The sequence below is a fragment of the Oryx dammah genome, unplaced genomic scaffold, assembly GCF_014754425.2.
Source record: "Oryx dammah isolate SB20612 unplaced genomic scaffold, SCBI_Odam_1.1 HiC_scaffold_26, whole genome shotgun sequence".
NCBI lineage: Eukaryota > Metazoa > Chordata > Mammalia > Artiodactyla > Bovidae > Oryx > Oryx dammah.
In genome coordinates this window covers 52,727,548-52,750,483 of record NW_024070210.1, presented here as the reverse complement: position 1 = coordinate 52,750,483, position 22,936 = coordinate 52,727,548, and positions in this window count along the sequence as shown.

The window sequence follows — 22,936 nt, the reverse complement described above, 5'->3', positions numbered from 1 at the left end:
CTTTGCTGGAACTTCACTGATGTGCCGGCTTTTCTCTAGTTGTGGTGAATGGGGGCTGCTGCTGCTAAGTCGCTTCAGTCGTGTCCAACTCTGTGCGACCCCATAGACGGCAGCCCACCAGGCTCCGTCGTCCCTGGGACTTTCTAGGCAAGAACCCTGGAGTGGGCTGCCATTGCCACGGGGGCTACTCTCTACTTATGGTGCGCGGACTTCTCACTGCAGTGGCTGCTCTGGTGGAGCACGGTCTCTAGGGTGCACAGCTTCAGGAGTTGTGGCCCGTGGGCTCTAGAGCACAGGCTCGGTAGTTGTGGCACATGGGTTAGTTGCTTCAAGGCATGTGGGAGCTTCCCGGACCAGGGATGGAACCCATGTCTCCTGCACTGGTAGGCAGATTCTTTACCACTGAGCCATCAGGGAAGCCTTCCGTGAATTATTTAAGACAGCACGAGTAGGAGTGAGTGGTAGAGGAATTTCAGGCCTGCTGGGCACTTTTGAGGAGGAAGATGCTGGGGAGATGAGGGCATCTTTTAGGGGCTAGGAGGGGCCTTGAGATAAGAGAGCTGTGCTCCTTGCTCCTTGAAGTATAGTTCATGGACCAGAAGCTTGGCATTACCTGGAACTTGTTAGACAGGCAGCATCTCAGTCTCTACCCCAGACCTACTGACTCAGAGCCCACACTGCAACAAGATCCCAGGTGACTTCTGTGCATGGTGAAGTTTGAGAAGTGCTGAGGCCCCAAACTCAAACTGGGATGATTGGGCAGCTCACAGCTGCCTAATTTCAGCAAATGTCATAGTTGCCTCTGAAAAAGATGCTCTTATAAGCAACATTTTTAACTAAGGTGGGTACATTAAAATTAAAAAATATAGGGACTTCCCTGGCGGTCCAATGTTTAAGACTTTGCCTTCCAGCGCTGGTTCGATTCCTGGTTTGGGAGCTAAGATCCCACATGCTTCAGGGCCAAAAACCAAAACCTAAAAAGGATGTACTATCGTATTAACAACAAATTCAATTAACACTTTACAATGGTCTCCATAAAATAATCTTAAAAAAACAAAAGTATGAAATGCAAAGAGCACGAAGAACGATGCCCTAAATCGAACATGGGGAAACGGTGGTATTTAATGGTACAGCTTTTCCGTAGGGCAATTTGGTGATAGGTATCAATGTCTTAAAAAATATGCTGAACCCTTTAAAAAAATTTTAAATTGAAGTATAGTTGATTTAAAATGTTGTGTGCATTTCTTCTGTACAGCGGAGTGACTCAGATATACATATGTATACATTCTTTTTCATAATTTCTATTATGGTTTATCATGATATTGAATATAGTTCCCTGTGCTATACAGTGGGACTGTGTCCATCCGTTCTGTGTGTAATAGTTTTCACCTGCTGATCCCAGACTCCCACTCTATCCCTCCGCCATCCGTCCTCCCCCTCAGCAACCACAAACCTGTTTGCTCTGTCTGTGGGTTTGTTTCTGCTTCATAGATAGGCTCGTTTGCGTCAGTTTAAAAATATGCTTACCCTTTGATCCAGTTCAACTCTCAAGGAGGTTATTCTGGAGAAGTAATCTGGCTTTGGAAGGATGTGTGAACAAGAATGCCATAATGTTTATTATAGCCAAAAAATCCTGGAAGTGGTCTAAATATCAAACAGTAGAAGACAGGGAAAGAAATGACGAAACTTATAGTGGAATTCTATGTAATCACTTAAAATGATTAATTAGGGGAGCATTCACTGCCCCAGAAATATGTTAATATATGTTTGTGGAAAAGTGAAAATCCCAGGTTACCATGCTCTGCATAAAATGCTCTCATATCTTGTTTAGTAATTGATATCTATCAATATTTTAAAACCTAGAAGGCCATGCAGCTAAATGTTAACAGTAGTTATTTCAGACAGTCAGATTATAAGTTATGTTTTCCTTTTTGCTTGTCTTCATTGCATGGGTCTTTTACAATTGATGTGTATTAATCAGTTAACCAAAGTTGGTATTATAGTCATTTTGAAAGAGCTTTTTAAAAAAAACTTAGGTCTTAAATACCTTACTTCCCAGGCCAAATTCCAAACAGAAAAACATTTTGATATCTTGTGTGTAGCTTTTTCCACTATAATAACAACATCACATTAAAATTGTCTGTTAAGCATCTTCTTCCTCCAAGATTGTGAAGGCCTTGATGACAGGACTGAATCTTTGGCATTTTTATATCTAGAGTCTAGCATGAAGTGTGACACATAGCATACAGTAGTAAGCGTGTTTTAAATGGATGGAGGAAAGGGTTTAGGGCCACAGTCTAAAGACTTTTCCTTCCTGGGCGTCTTTAAAAATATTATTTATTTATTTATAACTACCCTGGGTCTTCGTTGCTGTGCACGGCCTTTCTCTAGTTGTGGTGAGTGGGGGCTACTTTCTAGTTGTGATGCACAGGCTTATTTCAGTGACTTTTCTTGTTGCGGAACATGGGGTCTAGAGCACAGGATCAGTAGTTGTGGTCTCAGGCTGAGTTGCCCCACAGCATGTAGAATCTACCTGGACCAGGGATTGAACCCATGTCCCCTGCATTTGCAGGTGGATTCTTAACCCCTGGACCACCAGGGAGGTTCCCTTCCTGAATGTGTTATGGGACTAATGTTCTTAGCATTCAGGAGTTGATTGCTATGTATCTAGGTAATACGTGTGATGAAGTAACTCTGGAGGGGAGAGTTCTGCTTGACCTATTGTTTTAGCTGCAGTCTCCACTTTGGTAATAAGTTGCCCTGTGAGATGTGGGCCAGGGCTGAACATATCAGGAGGTCAGGCTATTTAGTCGCTCAGTCATGTCTGACTCTTTGTGACCCCATGGACTATAGCCCACAAGTCTCCTCTATCCATGGAATTTCCCAGGCAAGAATACTGGGATGGATTGCCATGTCCTGCTCTAGGGGGTGTTCCTGACCCAGAGATCAAACCCATGTCTCTTGCATTGGCAGGTGGATTCTTGACCACTGTGCTGCCAGGGAAGCCCAGAGGTCAGGCTGTAGAGGTCTCTAAAGACTGACTCGGAGGACGCCTACCTGCCATCTGCTCCATGGGGTGATACCTCCCCTGGGGGCCCTGTGGGGATCCTAGGGTAGGACTGTGACATTCAAGAGCAAGTACATGGGAAATGGAAAGTGCATTCTGGGTCCCGGTTTGTGTTTTATTGTAATTGTGACTTTGGGTCTTGTCTCATTAGGAAACAGAGTTTGGAGAGGTTTGAATGGTTGTGGAGAAGCACTCAGTGTTTCAGCATCATGCTAAGAAGCATTTGCATCCATTCCCCCAACTATTCGAGTTGCTTCCTTATGAAGTGAGTACCCATTCTCCAGAGCAGGAGGCTGAGACTGAGCAAGGTTAAGCTACTAGCCCTAAGTCCAGACACGGAGAGGTGGAGCCAGAATCCACATGGGGGTCTGGATCCAGAGCCCAGGCCCTCCTGCAGGGCTATAAAGAATTTTGGGGGATGCTCTCAGGATTCCCCCCAACCCTAGTACTTTTCTGAGTGACAGTCCCAGTGGGCCTCCCAGAATTTCCCCAGTTCTCCCTGTGAAACAGATTCTATTTAAGAATGGGCCTCCACATTCTGTGGTCAAGAATTTCTTTTTCTTGTTCTTGGCTCTAAGTGAAGTCACTGGAAAACCCATTTTATAATTTTAAAAAGTTGAATACAAAAGTTTTTAATCAAGTAGTTTATATTATTTAGAAATAGTTATAATGTTCAAGAAAGTGGTATGCATACTTAAACCTTAACTTTAATTATGAATTAATTTGAACAGATAAAGTTCTAAGAAAATTCATGGATGATTCACTGAATATATCTGAACACAGGCTTGTTTCTTGGGATATCTCAGTTTCTGTATTTGGAAATGTTAACAGTATTAAAAAAATAAGTTCTTATCTATAAGATTAGTACAGTGTTTCTGATGTTGAATGGCACAGTAATAAAATATGAATATTTGTTTGCAATTTTGGTGGCTGTTTTATATTTGAAATTTGCATAGTAGTACGGAAGGCTTTGGAAACATCTGGGGAGGGGTCTTGATTTGGTTGAAAGTAAGTATCTGAGAGGTTTCAGAATCATAAAATGATACAGAACTACTCTGGGCTTTTCTTAGTTTGGATCCCCCATGGGTTACATTTTAATTGTTCAGTTTTTAACTTACATTTATTGAAGATTATTTTTTGGTATCTGTCTCTGCTGCTAGCCCATGAGCTTCATGAGAACAGGAGAGCCACATCTGTTTTGCTTTTCACTTCATATTCTTAGCGCATAATAGCATATAATAGCACATAATCTCACAGTAACAGCTACAGTAACAGCAATAACAAATAAGAGTGGGAGCTAATGTTGAGCCCTTGCTGTGCACCAGGTGTTGTTCTAAGTGCCTGGTACTGACTCATGGCATGGAACTTTGGAGAAACACTGGTTAAGTGATTTTTATATAAATGAAAAGTGTATTTAGAGTTTATGCATTGGGAACCATTCAGTGTTGTGGCGCTTTGGGCCACCTTATTACAGTGAGAACTGGAAGATATTGGACTCAAAGTAGTTCTGTAGCTTTTTTTTTGATATCTGACAAATATTTAAGGTTTCGTGTTTTCATATTCTTTTTTAGTTATTGGCCTCCAGAGCAGATTTTTTTTCTCCCAAACTTTAAACTTTTTATTTTGTGATGAAGTATAGCCAATTAACAATGTTCTGGTCGTTTCAGGTGAACAGCAGAGGGACTCAGCCATATTCATACATGTATCCCTTCACCCCTAGAGCCCCCTCCCGTCCAGGCTGGCACATAACATGCATAACATTAGTAGAGTTCCCCGTGCTGTATAATGGGTCCTTGTTGGTTCTCCACTTCAAATATAGCCGTGTGTACATGTCCATCCCAAGTTCCCTAACTGTCCCTTCCCCTGAAGTTTGTTTTCTAAGTCTATGTCCAGAGCAGATTTGAAGAAACATCAGTAAAGGCTCAGCATGATCTAATTACTTAAAGAAGTAGAATGGCAATGCCATTAACATTTCATTTTAATGGCTGCGTCTTGGACTGGCAGCTCTGAACTCCGCCAGTGGGAAGGGAGGATTGTCTTTCCACAAAGTTTCAGGCTGACGCCTGTGTTGCAGCTGCAATAACTGCCACTTAATTTATTGTCATTTAGTGCAAAATTGATGAGAACATAACCTTTGTAAGGTTTTTATGTTTTATTGGCTATAAAAGATAAAATATGGAGTGAAAGGAAGTAAAATAGTATTTTGTTAGGTCAGGGGATGGATTTATGCCTTAACTAACTGATAGAATAATCAGAGGGTCATAAAGATCTAGTCTCTGCCACCTATCTCTTCTCTTTTTTGTGTGTGCATTCAACAAGCTTCTCTTTGTGGCGGTCAGTCCCATAGGAGCTCACCCAAACACCAGGCCCCTTTGTTCCCGGGGCATTAACTCAGCTGTTTAGATCAAGAATATCACGGAGGCTTCTGTTGCAGACATTAAACAAGTGGGATAAGTCTAAATGGATCAGGTACTTGACATGTTCTAGTGGGATGTTTGTTCACAAGGAACCAGGGGCTGCCTTGTGTCCTGAATGAACAGGCAAAAACAAAGTGTGCAAGTTAAATTGAATTTTGTGGGAAACACACAAAGAGATCGGAAACTTCGGGAATTGCTGGTGTTTGTGGTATTGCAGGGTGAGAAGGGGGATGTTGGGAAGAACCTGACCCTCCATCAATTCCTCCAACACACCCTCCCCAGCAGGAAAAAAAAAAATGGAATGATAACAAACATACTTCAAAGTGATAAAGTGATTAAATTTGATCATCTAGGCTTTGTTGTTCTTTAATTGCCAAGCCATGGCTGACTCTTTTGTGACCCCATGAACTGTAGCTCACCAGGGTCCTTTGTCTATGAGATTTCCCAGGCAAGAATAGTGAAGTGGGTTGCCATTTCCTTCTCCAGGGCATCTTCCCAACCCAGGGACTGAACCTGTGTCTACTTGTAACGGCAGGTGGATTCTTTACCGCTGAGCCACCTGGGAGGCCCATCATCTAGGCTAGTGGTTCTGAAACTCACCTCTGCATCAGTATCACCTGCAGGATTGTTAAAATCCAGATTTCTGGACCTACACCCAGAGCTTTTCAATAGGTCTGGGGCTGAACTTGAGAATTAACATCTCCAAGAAGCTCCTAGCTGTTGCTGATGCTCCTGGACTGGGGACCACACTTTAAGAACCACAGCTTCAGGCACTTAGCTGTCCCTGGCGTGTCCAGATGGACATTCCTCAGGGAGCTGTAAGTGTCCAGGAAGACAGCTCATCTCACAAGGGTGTGGCTAGGTGAGTTTATAGGGGGGCTTGTGTGTGTTTCATGTGCAAACAAACCAGAAGCTGTCCTAAGGATAAGTAAGTACTTTAATCTTTAGAGCTTTCTATCTATCATCAGGCTAGGGAATAAAACAGGCACATTAATACCTTTCCTCAAGTGTCCTATGTGCTATAAACTCATTTGCATAAGGCTCAGCTCTGACTCTCGAGAGTCCTTTGGACTGCAAGGAGGTCCAACCAGTCATCCTAAAGGAGATCAGTCCTGGGTGTTCATTGGAAAGACAGATGTGGAAGCTGAAACTCCAATACTTTGGCCACCTGATGTGAAGAACTGACTCCTTGGGAAAGACCCTGATGTTGGGGAAGATTGAAGGCGGGAGGAGAACGGGACGACAGAGGATGTGATGGCTGGATGGCATCACTGACTTGATGGACATGAGTTTGGGTAAACTCCGGGAGTTGGTGATGGACAGGGAGGCCTGGTGTGTTGCAGTTCATGAGGTCGCAAAAAGTCGGACATGACTGAACTGAACTGAATCTGCCCTTTACAAGATTAAAATCAATCGTTTTATGGCTCAGGATGACTCGCCTGGTGCCAAGATTATCTCAAAATACATCTTGTGGGTGAGGGGCCTGGTGCCATTCTCTGATTTTTGAGACATTCCTTTCTTTCATTAACAGACTGCTAGTAACTTCTCCCCTGGAGAAGGAAACGGCAATCCACTCCAGTATCCTTGCTTGAAGAATCCCATGGACGGAGGAGCCTGGTAAGCTACAGTCCATGGGGTCGCAAAGAGTCGGACATGACTGAGCAACTTTTTACTTTACTTTATACAGCTCTGACTTGGCCACCAGTTTTCTGAAGTCTAGTGCTTTTAAAAAATTTTACTTTTCCATTACCACATTTGCCTCTCACAGAGGTTTAGCTATTTGCTTGAAGACAGACAGCCAGTGAGAGTTGAATTGGAATTTGAACCTAATTTTCTAAATCCTAGATGGACTTTTCCCGTTATTCCCCATGATGGAAGAAAGCAAGTTTGGGGAAGTTCCTTCTATTCACCAATACTTCTTTTTAAATGTTTTTTTTTAATTGTGGTATAAGTCAATTATATAAAACATATTATTTTAACCAGATTTAGCAGTATAGTTCAGTGACACTAAGTATTATTTTGTACCCTACAACTTTACAAATTCATTGATTAGCCCCAGTAGTTTTCTGGTGATATCTTTAGGATTTTCTATGTATAGTACTGTGTCATCTGCAAACAGTGACAGTTTTACTTCTTCTTTTCTAATTTGGATTCCTTTTATTTCTTCTCTGATTATTATGGCTAGGACTTCCAAAACTGTGTTTCATAATGGTGGTGATACTTTTGAGCTCTGAAACTTTTGTAGTGAGCTGAGAAATCTCATTGACTCCTGATCTATAATCTTTCTGTCCCTGTGTGCTGCCTTCAATTTCTTCATTTTTGAACAAGGAGCCCTTATATTTTATTTACTGAATCTATTGTTGATGACTTGTTCATCATTTCAAAACTTGGAAGCATAATTGCCCATATTGTCTGGCGAACAAGCAGGTTTGGTAACAGGATAGATGTAGCTGGCAGCAGGACACCTGGATGGAATATTCAGGAAGTTGAACCTTTGCCAGTTGTTTTCAAATATTTGCCAAAATAGGTGTACCAGGGACTATGTCTTTTTAGTCTTGTATCCCTGGTACCTAAGACAGTGAATAGCCAAGTAGAGTTGCTCATTATACCCACTAATTGAAAGGAGAGCAGTAAGGTAGGTCACACCCTTTGTCTATTAATAGCACTGGGAAATAAAGTCAAAACAAGCACATTTTTCCAGCCCAGCTTCAGCCTACAGGGTAGGCCTGTTGGCTTGGTATAGAATGGTGTATTTTAATAATAATAGAGATAGAAGTAATATAATTCTAATGTCTTTACACAGCTTTAAAGAGGATTCTTAGAAGGCCCGTTTGAAATTATGGCTATAGCAGGCCAAACCTTCAGAACAAAATCGGTCTCAGTTACTCTTTTAAAATAATTTTATTCCATATTGCTGTGGGGCTAGATCTTGGGAGCTAACCTGCCTTAAAATGTGTTTTTCTTCAGTGCATCTTCTGCAACTTAGAGTGTAAAGATCTTTGACAGAGGAGAGACTAATGCTTCTAGAATGGAGGTGAAAGACCACAAATTTCCAGTGCTACACAGAGAGAGACAGAGAGAGGCTTTCTGTGTAACAAAGCACTGCTTTAGCTCTGTTCAAAGGCAGGTCATAAATTTGGGTAAAACATGAGTTTAATCGTGTTCCTTGAAATAAAGACCTCTCTAGAAAGCAATATTTTAGGGATCCTTTCTCTTGTCCAAGCCTTATTTAAAAATTGATCGTCTTTTTTTTTTAACCCTGATATGCTCACCAAAACTAAAAAATCAACATTGGTGCGATACGGTACTGTTGACTAAATTAGACTTTATTCTGAGGTCACCACTTTTCTACCAGTGTTCTTTCTAGCCAGCATCCCATCTAGGACACCAGGTGCATCTAGTTGTGTCTTCTCCAATATGACAGTTTCTGAGTCCTTCTGTTTTTCTGTTTAGGCATTTTGTAGAAGTTACCTCAGTTCGGGTCTGTGTGATTTTTGTCATCATGAAACTGAGTTCTGGCTTTTGGGGAGAAATGCCGTAGAAGTGGCAGTATGCTCTACCATCATGGGGGGTGGACCGTGCTGTCACAGGGCCCATCGCCGGCCATGTAAACATTGATCTCTGTGCCAGGTCACATCCACCAGGTTTCTCTACTCCAGAGGTACTTTTTCCCTTTCTATACTCTAGACTATAGTCAGCAAGTCTGGCCCACACTAAGGAGAAGAATGAGGCATATCAGAGTTTGTAGAGCTATATTACAACCAGACAGTAATAAATATTTTGGAAGACACCTTGAAGTTATGCAAGTACCCTTTTTTTCTCGTCCAAATTGTTTTTTTATATTGGGCAGAAAATGGAACATTCAGAACCCCAAGAATCTCTTACTCTTCTTTTTAAAAAATGTTGGGTTATTTACTTCTTACAGTATTCTCTGTGTAAACTAGAGGTTCCTAACATAGGGGATTTGAATTCTTGGCAGTCTGGCTTCTTACTTGCTAGTTATAGAAACTCCTTCTGCTCTTTTTAAACCAAAAGCATCAATTTAAAGGATATTGGGTTAGGTGCTTAGATTTTCTTTCTTTTTTTTTTAATATAGGGGAGATTTTCTTTTCTATGATAGGAAAAGTTCAGTTGTCAGTGATGGTATTTCAGGACCCTAAGGACATTGGAATGGAGTATCAGTCATTTGTTTTTGTTTGTTTGTTTAACAATAATATGTCTTCAGAGTTTTTGCCATAAAATCTAGAAAAGAGGTTCATTTTCTTACTTCAAACCAGTTAAATATTCTGGGTGAAACAGGTCACTGGTTTGCCTATGACCTTTTAGAGAAGTTGTTTTGTTAAGATACTGTACCTATTATTAATCTGAATTAGCATTGACTATGTTTTAATGTATTTATAAATGGTGAACTCAGTATCTGAAAGTAAACTTTTTATTGCAATTTTTTAATAAAGATATAGGATCTGAGAATAGATTTGGCTAGCTATGCAGCCAGACACTGTCCTTCTAGTTAGGCTGCAGAACTGATCATTGAAAGTACACTGCTGCTGACACTCCAGCCATATGGATTCTAGGCCATCCCTGGTTCTTTGGGTCATTAGTTTCCAATTCTTGGTCTAGGTTACATGACTCTTCGCAAACCTCAACCTGTTTGTGCACCATAGCTGTGTTGGAAGCGGGTTAGGTGACCGCCTCCTTCTGTGGTGGAGTGTGCTTTGACTCATGAGGTATGCTGTCCTGTGAGTTCTCTATAATAAGCATTATTACATCATCATCATGTAAGAAAACGATAAACAACTTACTTTTCTAAACCACGGGTTGACTTTATTCTTAAGACTACTATCAGTCTTTTCTTCTTTTGAGTATAGTATAAGTCCCATCTTTGTGGGCCTCTCTAGTTATTTGTTTCAGTCCCCCCCCCCACCCCCACCCTAGGAAACACTACATCTTTTCCTTTAAAAAGTTGGTATCCTAAATTTATTTTTCCTTCCCTTTAATTTAGAAATGCACTTGGGGTTTAAAATGGTGATTGAGTATAAACATGTATCCCTGTTCCCTCCTGATACCCCTCCAACATAGCAGTAATAAGACCTAGAGAGTAGCAGAGTGGAAGTGGAGAGGTTAACAATAACATTTTAGAAACTAGAAAGCAGGAAGGATGAGCAGTTAATTGACTTAGCAGATCTGAGAACTCTGAAGCCTAAGTCAGCTGTGAGGGAAAACATTTACTCAGCATTCCATAAGCATTATGGAGTATCTACTTTGTGCTACGCCCTCTTTGCGGTCCTTTGACTTACCAGTGACCAAAACCAAGATCACTGTTTGTATGGAGTTACCAATCTGATAACAGAAAGCCAAAAACTCAACCAGATTTGTACCTTAGAACTTCCAGTGGGCTCAGGAATTGGGGATACCAGATATCTCTGGAATATAGGACTGAAACATGAGGATTGGTCAAAAGTGTATTTCAGAACAATTAGAGCAGTGCTGGCCCAGGGAACTTTCTGCAGTATCTCTATCTGTGCTATCCAATACAATAGCCACTAGTCACATGTGGTTAATGAGCGCTTGAAATGTGACTAGTGCAACTGAGGAACCAAATTTTACATTTTGCTTAAATTATTTTAAATTTACATAGCTTCAGTGGCTATTAGCTCCTATATTGGACATGCATGTACTATATATGTTACAAGTCACTTCAGTCATGTCCGACTCCTTGCGACCCTATGGACAGTAGTGCACCAGGCTCCTCTGTCCATGGGTTTCTCCAGGCAAGAATACTGGAGTGGATTGCCATGCCCTCCTCCAGGGGATCATCCCAACCCAGGGATCAAACCCATGTCTCTTATGTCTCCTGCATTGGCAGGCAAGTTCTTTACCACTAGCACCTGCAGGTTAAATCATCTGTTCCTTCCCCAACCAAGAACAGCTAAATATTGCACCCCCTCAATACAACAGAAAGTTTTAAAGTTTTTTCTTTGAACTAAGGTACATAAAGTATTTAAGAGGGTAGGGATACCATATAGAAATAGGGAGAATTTCCTGAATTTGAGAACTTGGTTTTCTTTTTCCATTTGATTTCTATTAAGCTAGCAGCCAGTTTCTACTTCATGCATGAAATTGGGAATTTAGTATCTGAACAGTCTGACTAGGCTATGAGAAAAGATCTAAAAATATTAATGTTGGAGACTTCCCAAGGAAACTGTAAGCCAGAGCTGAAATCTAACCTACATACTCAAAGCTTCCATAAGTGTTTTAGTGGTGTAATCTTAAATGTGATCAGACAGTGAAGGATCAACCAGGCATCTGAGAATTGCTTCTCCCTAAAATGAAAGACTCTTAGGCAAGAAAAAAAAATCTGAGGCGATTTCAGGAAGAATCAGTTAAGAGATGATTTTGCATTCACAAAGCAAGAATAAATGTTGTAATAAATGGAAAATCAGAAGAATAGAAACTAAAATGGTCTTGGAAAAAATTATGATGCAAGTCATAAGCTTAATATAAGATTTGGAAAATAAGATTGTGGAAATTTTTTAGAAACCAGAATAAGAAGGCAAGAAAACATAAAACAGTAGAAAAGGGGATAAGAAAATTAGATGAGGAGCTTGAACATTTGAGTATAGACATTCCTGAAATTGAGAATTGAGTGAATGAAAATGAGGGAAAATATCCAATAAATAATTCAAGGGCTGGAGGTTTCAGAATAAAAAGAACTTAGACCTAAAGTTTTCAGCATGAAAAGATCCATCAACTATCTAGCAAAATAGATGAAAATAGATTCCTGCCAAAGCACATCCTGAAAATATTTCTAAATACTGGGGTCATAATGGTCCTAAAAGCTTTCAAAGAACAGGGGGAAGATTATAGTCAAAGAATAAGGAATCCAAATCACTTTAGACTCTGCATGTGCTCTGCTCTAACATAGGATTCTATACCCAGCTAAAATATCAGTGAAGTGTACCAATTGAATAAATATATATATTTTTTAGACATGTGAGGCCAAAATATTTTGCCTCTTCTGTAGATTTTTCTCATAAGGCAACTGGAAGAAGTATTTGCCAAAACAAAGAAATAAACAAATGATGATGAAGATACAGATAGTGAGAAAAAAATAATTCAACCTAAGTGAGAGGTGAAGAAAATTTTCAGGATGATGTTTGAAGGAGACTCCTGGATGAATCTCTGTAACAGATCAAGAGAGCAACCAGAAGATTGAAGCTGATCAGAAGGTCCAGGAAGAGAGAATTCCAAAAATAAAATGGTAGTATTTGACTGAATTGAAAGGAAAGTTGGGTAATCAGGGGAGAGTCTGATGATAATAGTAGTGAGAATTCCTAAGAAGCTAAGCAAACCAGAAAACTAAGCAAACTAGGGAAAATAGAAAGTTGTACAGGAAAGAAGTAAAATTATAATAGACTTCATGGTTCAGTAGTAGAATCAGTTCAGTTCAGTTCAGTTGTTCAGTCGCTCAGTCATGTCCAACTCTTTGCGACCCCATAAATCACAGCACGCCAGGCCTCCCTGTCCATCACCAACTCCCAGAGTTCACTCAGACTCACATCCATCGAGTCCGTGATGCCATCCAGCTATCTCATCCTGGGTCGTCCCCTTCTCCTCCTGTCCCCAATCCCTCCCAGCATCAGAGTCTTTTCCAATGAGTCAACTCTTTGCATGAGGTGTCCAAAGTACTGGAGCTTCAGCTTTAGCATCATTCCTTCCAAAGAAATCCCAGGGCTGATCTCCTTCAGAATGGACTGGTTGGATCTCCTTGCAGTCCAAGGGACTCTCAAGAGTCTTCCCAACACCACAGTTCAAATGCATCAATTCTTCAGTGCTCAGCCTTCTTCACAGTCCAATTCTCACATCCATACATGACCACAGGAAAAACCATAGCCTTGACTAGATGGACCTTAGTCGGCAAAGTAATGTCTCTGCTTTTGAATATGCTATCTAGGTTGGTCATAACATTTCTTCCCAGGAGTAAGCGTCTTTTAATTTCATGGCTGCAGTCACCATCTGCAGTGATTTTGGAGCCCCCCAAAATAAAGTCTGACACTGTTTCCACTGTTTCCCCATCTATTTCCCATGAAGTGAGGGACCAGATGCCATGATCTTCGTATTCTGAATGTTGAGCTTTAAGCCAATTTTTCCCACTCTCCTCTTTCACTTTCATCAAGAGGCTTTTTAGTTCCTCTTCACTTTCTGCCATAAGGGTGGTGTCATCTGCATATCTGAAGTGATTGATATTTCTCCCGGCAATCTTGATTCCAGCTTGTGTTTCTTCCAGTCCAGCGTTTCTCATGATGTACTCTACATATAAGTTAAATAAGCAGGGTGACAATATACAGCCTTGACGTACTCCTTTTCCTATTTAGAACCAGTCTGTTGTTCCATGTCCAGTTCTAACTGTTGCTTCCTGACCTGCATACAGATTTCTCAAGAGGCAGGTTAGGTGGTCTGGTATTCCCATCTCTCTCAGAATTTTCCACAGTTTCTTGTCATCCACACAGTCAAAGGCTTTGGCATAGTCAATAAAGCAGAAATAGATGTTTTTCTGGAACTCTCTTGCTTTTGCCATGATCCAGCAGATGTTGGCAATTTGATCTCTGGTTCCTCTGCCTTTTCTAAAACCAGCTTGAACATCAGGAAGTTCACGGTTCACGTATTGCTGAAGTCTGGCTTGGAGAATTTTGAGCATTACTTTACTAGCATGTGAGATGAGTGCAATTGTGAGGTAGTTTGAGCATTCTTTTGCATTGCCTTTCTTTGGAATTGGAATGAAAACTGACCTTTTCCGGTCCTGTGGCCACTGCTGAGTTTTCCAAACTTGCTGGCATATTGAGTGCAGCACTTTCACAGCATCATCTTTCAGGATTTGAAACAGCTCAACTGGAATTCCATCACCTCCACTAGCTTTGTTCGTAGTGATGCTTTCTAAGGCCCACTTGACTTCACATTCCAAGATATCTGTCTCTAGATTAGTGATCACATCATCATGATTATCTGGGTCGCGAAGATCTTTTTTGTACAGTTCTTCCGTGTATTCTTGGCACCTCTTCTTAATATCTTCTGCTTCTGTTAGGTCCAGACCATTTCTGTCCTTTATCAAGCCCATCTTTGCATGAAATGTTCCCTTGGTATCTCTAATTTTCTTGAAGAGATCTCTAGTCTTTCCCATTTTATCATTTTCCTCTATTTCTTTGCATTGATCGCTGAAGAAGGCTTTATCTCTTCTTGCTATTCTTTGGAACTCTGCATTCAGATGCTTATATCTTTCCTTTTCTCCTTTGCTTTTTGCCACTCTTCTTTTCACAGCTATTTGTAAGGCCTCCTCAGACAGCCATTTTGCTTTTTTGCATTTCTTTTCCATGGGGATGGTCTTGATCCCTGTCTCTGTACAATGTCACAAACCTCTTCCATAGTTCATCAGGCACTCTATCAGATCTAGACCCTTAAATCTATTTCTCACTTCCAGTGTATAATCATAAGGGATTTGATTTAGGTCATACCTGAATGGTCTAGTTGTTTTCCCTACTTTCTTCAATTTAAGTCTGAATTTGGCAATAAGGAGTTCATGATCTGAGCCACAGTCAGCTCCCGGTCTTGTTTTTGTTGACTGTATAGAGCTTCTCCATCTTTGGCTGCAAAGAATATAATCAATGTGATTTCAGTGTTGACCATCTGGTGATGTCCATGTGTAGAGTCTTCTCTTGTGTTGTTGGAAGAGGGTGTCTGCTATGACCAGTGCATTTTCTTGGCAAAACTCTATTAGTCTTTGCCCTGCTTCATTCCGCATTCCAAGGCCAAATTTGCCTGTTACTCCAGGTGTTTCTTGACTTCCCGCTTTTGCATTCCAGTCCCTATAATGAAAAGGACATCTTTCTTGGATGTTAGTTCTAAAAGATCTTGTAGGTCTTCATAAAACCATTCAACTTCAGTTTCTTCAGTGTTACTGGTTGGGGCATAGACTTGGATAATTGTGATATTGAATGGTTTGCCTTGGAGACGAACAGAGATCATTCTGTCGTTTTTGAGATTGCATCCAAGTACTGCATTTCGGACTCTTTTGTTGACCATGATGGCTACTCCATTTCTTCTGAGGGATTCCTGCCCACAGTAGTAGATATAATGGTCATCTGAGTTAAATTCAGTTCATTCCAGTCCATTTTAGTTCTCTGATTCCTAGAATGTCGATGTTCACCCTTGCCATCTCTTGTTTGACCACTTCCAATTTGCCTTGATTCATGGACCTGACATTCCAGGTTCCTATGCAATATTGCTCTTTACAGCATCAGATCTTGCTTCTATCACCAGTCACATCCACAGCTGGGTATTGTTTTTGCTTTGGCTCCATCCCTTCATTCTTTCTGGAGTTATTTCTCCACTGATTTCCAGTAGCATATTGGGCACCTAATGACCTGGGGAGTTCCTCTTTTGGTATCCTATCATTTTGCCTTTTCCTACTGTTCATGGGGTTCTCAAGGCAAGAATACTGAGGTGGCTTGCCATTCCCTTCTCCAGTGGACCACATTCTATCAGGCCTCTCCACCATGACCTGTCTGTACATTTACATAATCATAATGTAAAAGTGGATAATGAGCAGACCAAAAGTATGATAAAATTAGGTTTGGGCACAGAGAATTTGGAAGTATGCCTCTGTGTGTGTGTGTGTGTGTGTGTGTTGAGGAGCTGGGGCAGAGAAAAAGTGAAATATTTATTTTTAATAGGGAAAATCAATAGGTAATACTTAAAAAAAAATACTTATTTGAGTTGGATCTTAGTTGCAGCATGCAGGATCTTTTGTAGCCACGAGGGCTCTCTAGTTGTGGCACATGAGCTTAGTTGCCACACGGCATGTGGGATATCTTAGTTTCCTGACCAGCTATTGAACCCAAGTCCCCTGCATTGCAAGGCAGATTCTTAACCACTGGATCACCCCAGAAGTCCCAATAAGTAATGCTTAAAACTAAAATTGCAAAAGGAAAAAGCTTATACTTGCTATTAGAGTTATGGAGGTAAATACTCAATTAAATAGTGAAGGTGCTTTGCTGGTATGGAGGGGAGGTTATAGGAGAACAATTATTTTTTATAACCACCCCTTGTAGAACTATGTGCCTTTTAAAACTCCTACCATATCGGATTTTAATTAAGACAAAAAAACCAGCAGTCAAACATTAGAAGTGAGGTGTGGGATGGCAGAATTTCTGAATTTCTCAAAACTTGTTAGGGCAAAGATCGAAAATATTATCAAGAGTCAAATCCTTGTCTTCACTCTCCAAAGTTGTAGAAGTAAACTTATTTGAAGCAACAAACATCTGACATAAAATAATAAAAACATGTGTTGCATAATTCCCTCCCCCCAACACCATGTTATAAGAGAGATAGAGCTTCTCTGCTGGCTCCACAGTAAAGAATCTACCTGCCAGGGCTGGAGATGTGGGTTCCATCCCTGGGTCTGGAAGATCCCATGGAGAAGAAAATGGCAACCCATTTCAGTATTCTTGCCTGGGAAATCCCATGGACAGAAGAGCCTCGTGGGTCCATGGGAGTCCAGTTCAGATCAGTTCAGGCACTCAGTCATGTCTGACTCTTTGCAACCCCATGAACTGCAACACACCAAGCTTCCTTGTCCATCACCAACTCCCAGAGCTAGCTCAAACTCATGTCCCTTGAATTGGTGATGCCATCCAACCATCTCATCCTCTTGCCCAGCATCAGGGTCTTTTCCAGTGAGTTAGTTCTTTGCAACAGGTGGACAAAGGATTGGAGCTTCAGCTTTAGCATCAAGCCTTCCAATGAACATTCAGGACTGATTTCCTTTACGATTGACCAGTTTGATCTCCTTGCAGTCCAAGGGACTCACAAGAGTCTTCTCTCTCCATCACCACAGTTCAAAAGCATCAATTCTTTGGCACTTAGCTTTCTTTATGGTCCAACTGGTACATCCATACATGACTACTGAAAAACTAAGTCCTGTAGCTTTGACTAGATGGACTTTTGTTGGCAAAGTAATGTCTCTGCTTTTTAATATGCTGTCTAGGTTTGTCATAGCTTTTCTTCCAAGGAGAAAGCATCTTTTAATTTCATGGTGGCAGTCACCATCTGCAGTGATTTTGGAGCTCCCCCAAATAAAGTCTGTCACTGTTTCCATTGTTTCCCCATCTATTTCCATGAAGTGATGGGACCAGATGCCATGATTTTCATTTTTTGAATGTTGAGTTTTAAGCCAGATTTTTCACTCTCCTCTTTCACTTTGGTCAAGAGGCTCTTTGGTTCCTCTTTGCTTTCTGCCATAAGGGTGATGTCATCTGCATATCTGAGGTTATTGATATTTTTCCCAGCAGTCTTGATTCCAGCTTGTGCTTCATCTAGCCTGGCATTTCACATGATGTACTCTGCATATAAGTTAAATAAGCAGGGTGACATTATACAGCCTTGACATACTCCTTTTCCAGTTTTAAACCAGTCTGCTATTCCATGTCTGGATCTAACTGTTGCTTCTTGACATGCATGTAGGTTTCGCAGGAGGCAGGTAAGGTGGTCTGTTCTTCCCATCTGTTTCAGAATGTGCCACAGTTTCTTGTGATCCACACAGTCAAAGGCTTTAGCATAGTCAATGAAGTAGAAGTAGATGTTTTCTGGAATTCTGTTCCTTTTTTAATGATCCCACGGGTGTTGGCAATTTGATCTCTGGTTCCTTTGTCTTTTCTAAATCCAGCTTGAATATAAGTTCTTGGTTCACATAGTTGAACCAAGCTTGAAGAATTTTGAAGCCTAGCTCGGAGAATTTTCAGTATTACTTTGCTAGTGTGAGATGAGTGCAATTGTGCAGTGCTTTGGACATTCTTTGGCATTGCCTTTCTTTAGGATTGGAATGAAAACTGACCTTTTCCAGTCCTGTGGTCACTGCTGAGTTTTTCAAATATGCTGGCATATTGAGTACAGCACTTTCCCAGCATCATCTTTTAGGATTTGAAATAGCTCAGCTGGAATTCCATCACTTCCACTTTGTTCATCACAATGCTTATGCTTCCTAAGGCTCACTTGACTCCACACTCCAGGGTGTCTGGCTCTAGGCTCTAGATGATAACACCATTGTGGTTATCTGGGTCATGAATATCTTTTTAATATAGTACTTTTGTGTATCCATGCCACCTCTTCTTAATATCTTCTGCTTCTGTTAGGTCCATATGGTTTCCGTCCTTTATTGTGCCCATCTTTGCATGAAATAGTCCCTTGGTATCTCTGATTTTCTTGAGGATATCTCTAGTCTTTCCCATTCTTTTGTTTTCCTCGATTTCTTTGCATTGATCACTGAAGAGGGCTTTCTTATCTCTCCTTGCTGTTCTCTTGGAACTCTGCATTCAGATGGATATATTTTTTCCTTTTCTCCTTTGTCTTTTACTTCTCTTCTTTTCTCAGCTATTTGTGAGGCCTCCTCAAATAACCATTTTGCCTTTTTGAATTTTTTTCTCTTGAGGATGGTTTTGATCACAGCCTCTGTACAGTGTTTTCGAACCTCTGTCCATAGTTCTTCAGGCACTCTGTCTATCAGATCTAATCCCTTGAATCTATTTGTCACTTCCATTGTATAATTGTAAGGGATTTGGTTTAGGTCATACCTGAATGACCTGGTGGTTTCCCCTACTTTCTTCAGTTTAAGTCTGAATTTGGCAGTAAGGAGTCCAGCCACCGTCAGCTCCTGGTCTTATTTTTGCTGACTGAATAGAGCTTCTCCATCTTTGGCTGCAGAGAATATAATCAGTCTGATTTCAGTGTTGACCATCTGGTGATGTCCATGGGTAGAGTCTTCTCTTGTGTTGTTTGAAGAGGGAGTTTGCTATGACCAGTGCATTTTGTTTGCTGTGCTTCATTTTGTATTCCAAGGCCAAATTTGCCTGTTACTCCAGGTGTCTCTTGACTTCCCACTTTGCATTCCATTCCTCTATGATGAAAAGGATATCTTTTTTTGCTGTTAGTTCTAGAATGTCTTGTAGGTCTTCAAAGAACCATTCAACTTCAGCTTCTTCGGCATTACTGGTTGGGGCATAGACTTGGATTACTGTGATGTTGGATGGTTTGCCTTGGAAATGAACAGAGATCATTCTGTCATTTTTGAGATTGCACCCAAATACTGCATTTCAGACTCTTTTGTTGACTAGGAGGGCTACTCCATTTCTTCTAAGGGATTCTTGCCCACAGTAGTAGATATAATGGTCATCTGAATTAAATTCGCCCATTCCAGTCCATTTTAGTTCACTGATTCCTAAAATGTTGATGTTCACTCTTGCCATCTCCTGTTTGACCACTTCTAATTTACCTTGATTCATGGACCTAACATTCCAGGTTCCTATGCAATATTGTTCTTTACATCATCAGACTTATTTCCATTACCAGTCACATCCATAACTTGGTGTTGTTTTTGCTTTGGCTCTGTCTCTTCATTCTTTCTGGAGCTATTTCTCCATTCTTCTCCAGTGGCCTGTTGGGCACCTACTGACCTGGGGAGTTCATCTTTCAGTGTCATATCTTTTTGCCTTTTCACCCTAATCATGGGGTTCTCAAGGCAAGAATAATGAAGTGGTTTGCCATTGCCTTCTCCAGTGGACTACATTTTGTCAGTCCATGGAGTTGCAAAAGAGTTGAGCATGACTTAGTGAACTAAACAGCAATGAAGTAACATAGAAAACATTGAGTTGGTCCAGACTCTTTTCCTGCCTTCTCCTTGTAGCAACACTCCTTATCTTTGACAAGTGTCTGTATTTCCTCATCGGTCATTGGTGGGTGCCTGCTGGTTCTCTCTCCTGGGTCAAAGGAGGACACACGACAGAGTCAGAGCTGATCTCATTTACTCTCCCTCTAGTCATGTGACTGGCCCAGGAATGGGAACCCAATTCACCTTAGGCCAACCAGATCCTTCCCTCTTCTCACTGGACTGATGGAGAGAAACAATCCTTTTTTTGCAGTCTTGTTTGTGTGGCTAGAGGGATGTAAACCTGGGTTGCCTGTGGCCATATCCCCAGTGTGGGGTCAGTTGTATAGAGAAAGTGAAGCAAGTATGCAGGCCCATTCAGAGATGTGGGGTGGGGAGGAGGAAGAGAGGGAGGGGAGAACTCTGTGTCCTTGTATCCACCCAACGCTGAGTGTAGCTCCATCCGTGCCCTTTTTATAGTTTGAATTCAGAAGCCAACACATCCCTACCCCCTTGATAAGAATAGAGTTGGGATTTTGTCACTTGCCTCAAGGGATCTGGACTAGTACCATCAGCCAGCATCTTTTATATCCTTAGGCAAGAAAATTTTTCCATGTTCAAAAAGCATACAGTTATGTCCATTACTCTCTGTTTAATTTTTTCCTTAACAGTTGGGGTTATATCTTTGAAAGGAAAAAACTCTCAGATGGGATGGGAAAGAATCTGATGTTTGGCAGTCAACACACAGAGCTGGTCTATGTCAACCCCAGCAACAAGAGCTTTTTGATTTTGAAATGTGTGTGGAAATAAATTTGATTCAATTCAAAATATAAAGTTAAACATTTTATATTCAGTCACAACATTCCCTGAAGAGTTAAAAACCATGTTTAAGGGTCTAACAATGATCTTCTGGACACTGTTTGGTTGGTACTTTGGAGAAATTAAGAGTAAGTATAAAGCGTGTTCCATACTCTCATGTTGCTTGAAATCAATTTGCAAAAGATGATGTAGATGTGTGAAATATGTAAGTATCATAGCTTAAACTCACTCAAAAGGAAGGAGCCATTCTCTTGATGCAACTTCTGACCAGTTGAGTCTTGAACTTGCTTGCGAGTGCCTCCCCTGTGTAGACTGATGGTTTTTCTATTTCCTTGAACCCCGGCTTAGGGGAAAGAACCTTAGCCCTGGAAAGAGAATAGAGCAGCAAGGCTGCTTTTCTGGGTTGGGTTGTAAACAAACACCCTTGGAACAAACGTGGAGGCCAGAGAACTCCAGTGCTTTGTTAGGAAGGAAGTGAAAAGCTCAGCTGTTCTGTGGGCCAGAAATGCTGAGCCTGCAGGATCCTCGGCAGAAGAAAAGAAACTGCTTTGCAATGACTCGACGCCTCCAGGGTTGCCCAGCTCTCATCAGATGCTTTCCCTGTTCCTAGGGGCAGCCATCACCCAGAGGAGGAGGGAATGGCAAGGTGCCAGCCGTAAATAATGAATAGCACCCTCATTTACATTCTTTTTTAGTGGAGACTGTTTGCTCACAGCATCGCAGGGACCTGGAGCCTGAGGAAATAGGACTCAGAGCCTCCCTTGGACACCCTCCCTCCAGTGTGCTAGCTCAGGAAAAGGCAGATTCTTCCCGTCAGACCATCTGGTTCTCTTGAATGTGCTTATTAGTAACAGTGGAGGTGGGTCTGTCAGCCCAGGACAGCATCTCAGAGACAGATGCTGAGTTTATGTGTAAAATGTGGCTTCCAGCCAAAGCACTAATCATGATCACCTCTGAAGTGGTTCCAATCGTCTGGATGAGGCGCTCCGGCTCTTATGTTGTTTATACAAGCTGGTAGTTAGAGGTGTTGTGTACAAGATATTTGTAGTCATAATTTCTCCAAACAGGTTAAGGCAAACATTATGAGAATCAGCATATTAATGTGCTGTGTTTCAAATTAAAATTATAAACACACTTTCTTCATTGGAGGCCTAATCTGCTAGGAAGAAGCCAGATGTTTAATGATGAAACCATTATTTAGGAGGACCTATCAAAGTAAAACAAATTGTTGTTGTTTAAGTGGAGGGAAAAACCTGCTTTGTGCAGAGGAACTAGGAAAAATGGCTTTGAGAGTGTTCTTGCTGGAGTTGAATTTCTGTGAATCTCTTGTTGCTACTCAAGAGCAAGGGTTTCTTCTAGAAACATCATTTAGCAAATGGGTGTACTGCCCTCCTAGGACAAAACTATAGGCCAGGACAGTGCATTTCCCAGTGAAGAGGTCGTAGCTGATGTACTGGGACGTTGGCTCAATATTTGGGGAAAAATTGGGTCTCAAAGGCTTTTTGATGTTAACTTTTTGGGGGGACTGCAGGGGTCTTCGTTGCTGCACTCGGGTTTTCCCTAGTTGTAGTGAGTAAGGGCTACTTTCTAGTTGTGATATATGGACTTCTCATTGTGCTGGCTTCTCTTGCTGTGGAGCATGGGCTCTAGGGTGCATGGGCTTCAGCAGTTGGGGCGCATGGACTGAGTTGCCCCATGGCATGTGGGATCTTCCCACACCAGGGATTGAACCAGCGTCCCCTGCATTGGCAGGCAGATTCTTAACTTCTGGATCACCAGGGAAGTCCTTGATATTAACTTTTGATATCGACTCTTCTTCCTGTTTCTGAGGTGAAAGGCAGGAAACAATGGTTTTTGGTTTGTTTTAATATTTTTTAGGCTGCACGGCATGTGGGATCTTAGTTCCCTGACCAGGGGTGGAATGTGCACCCCTTGCATGGA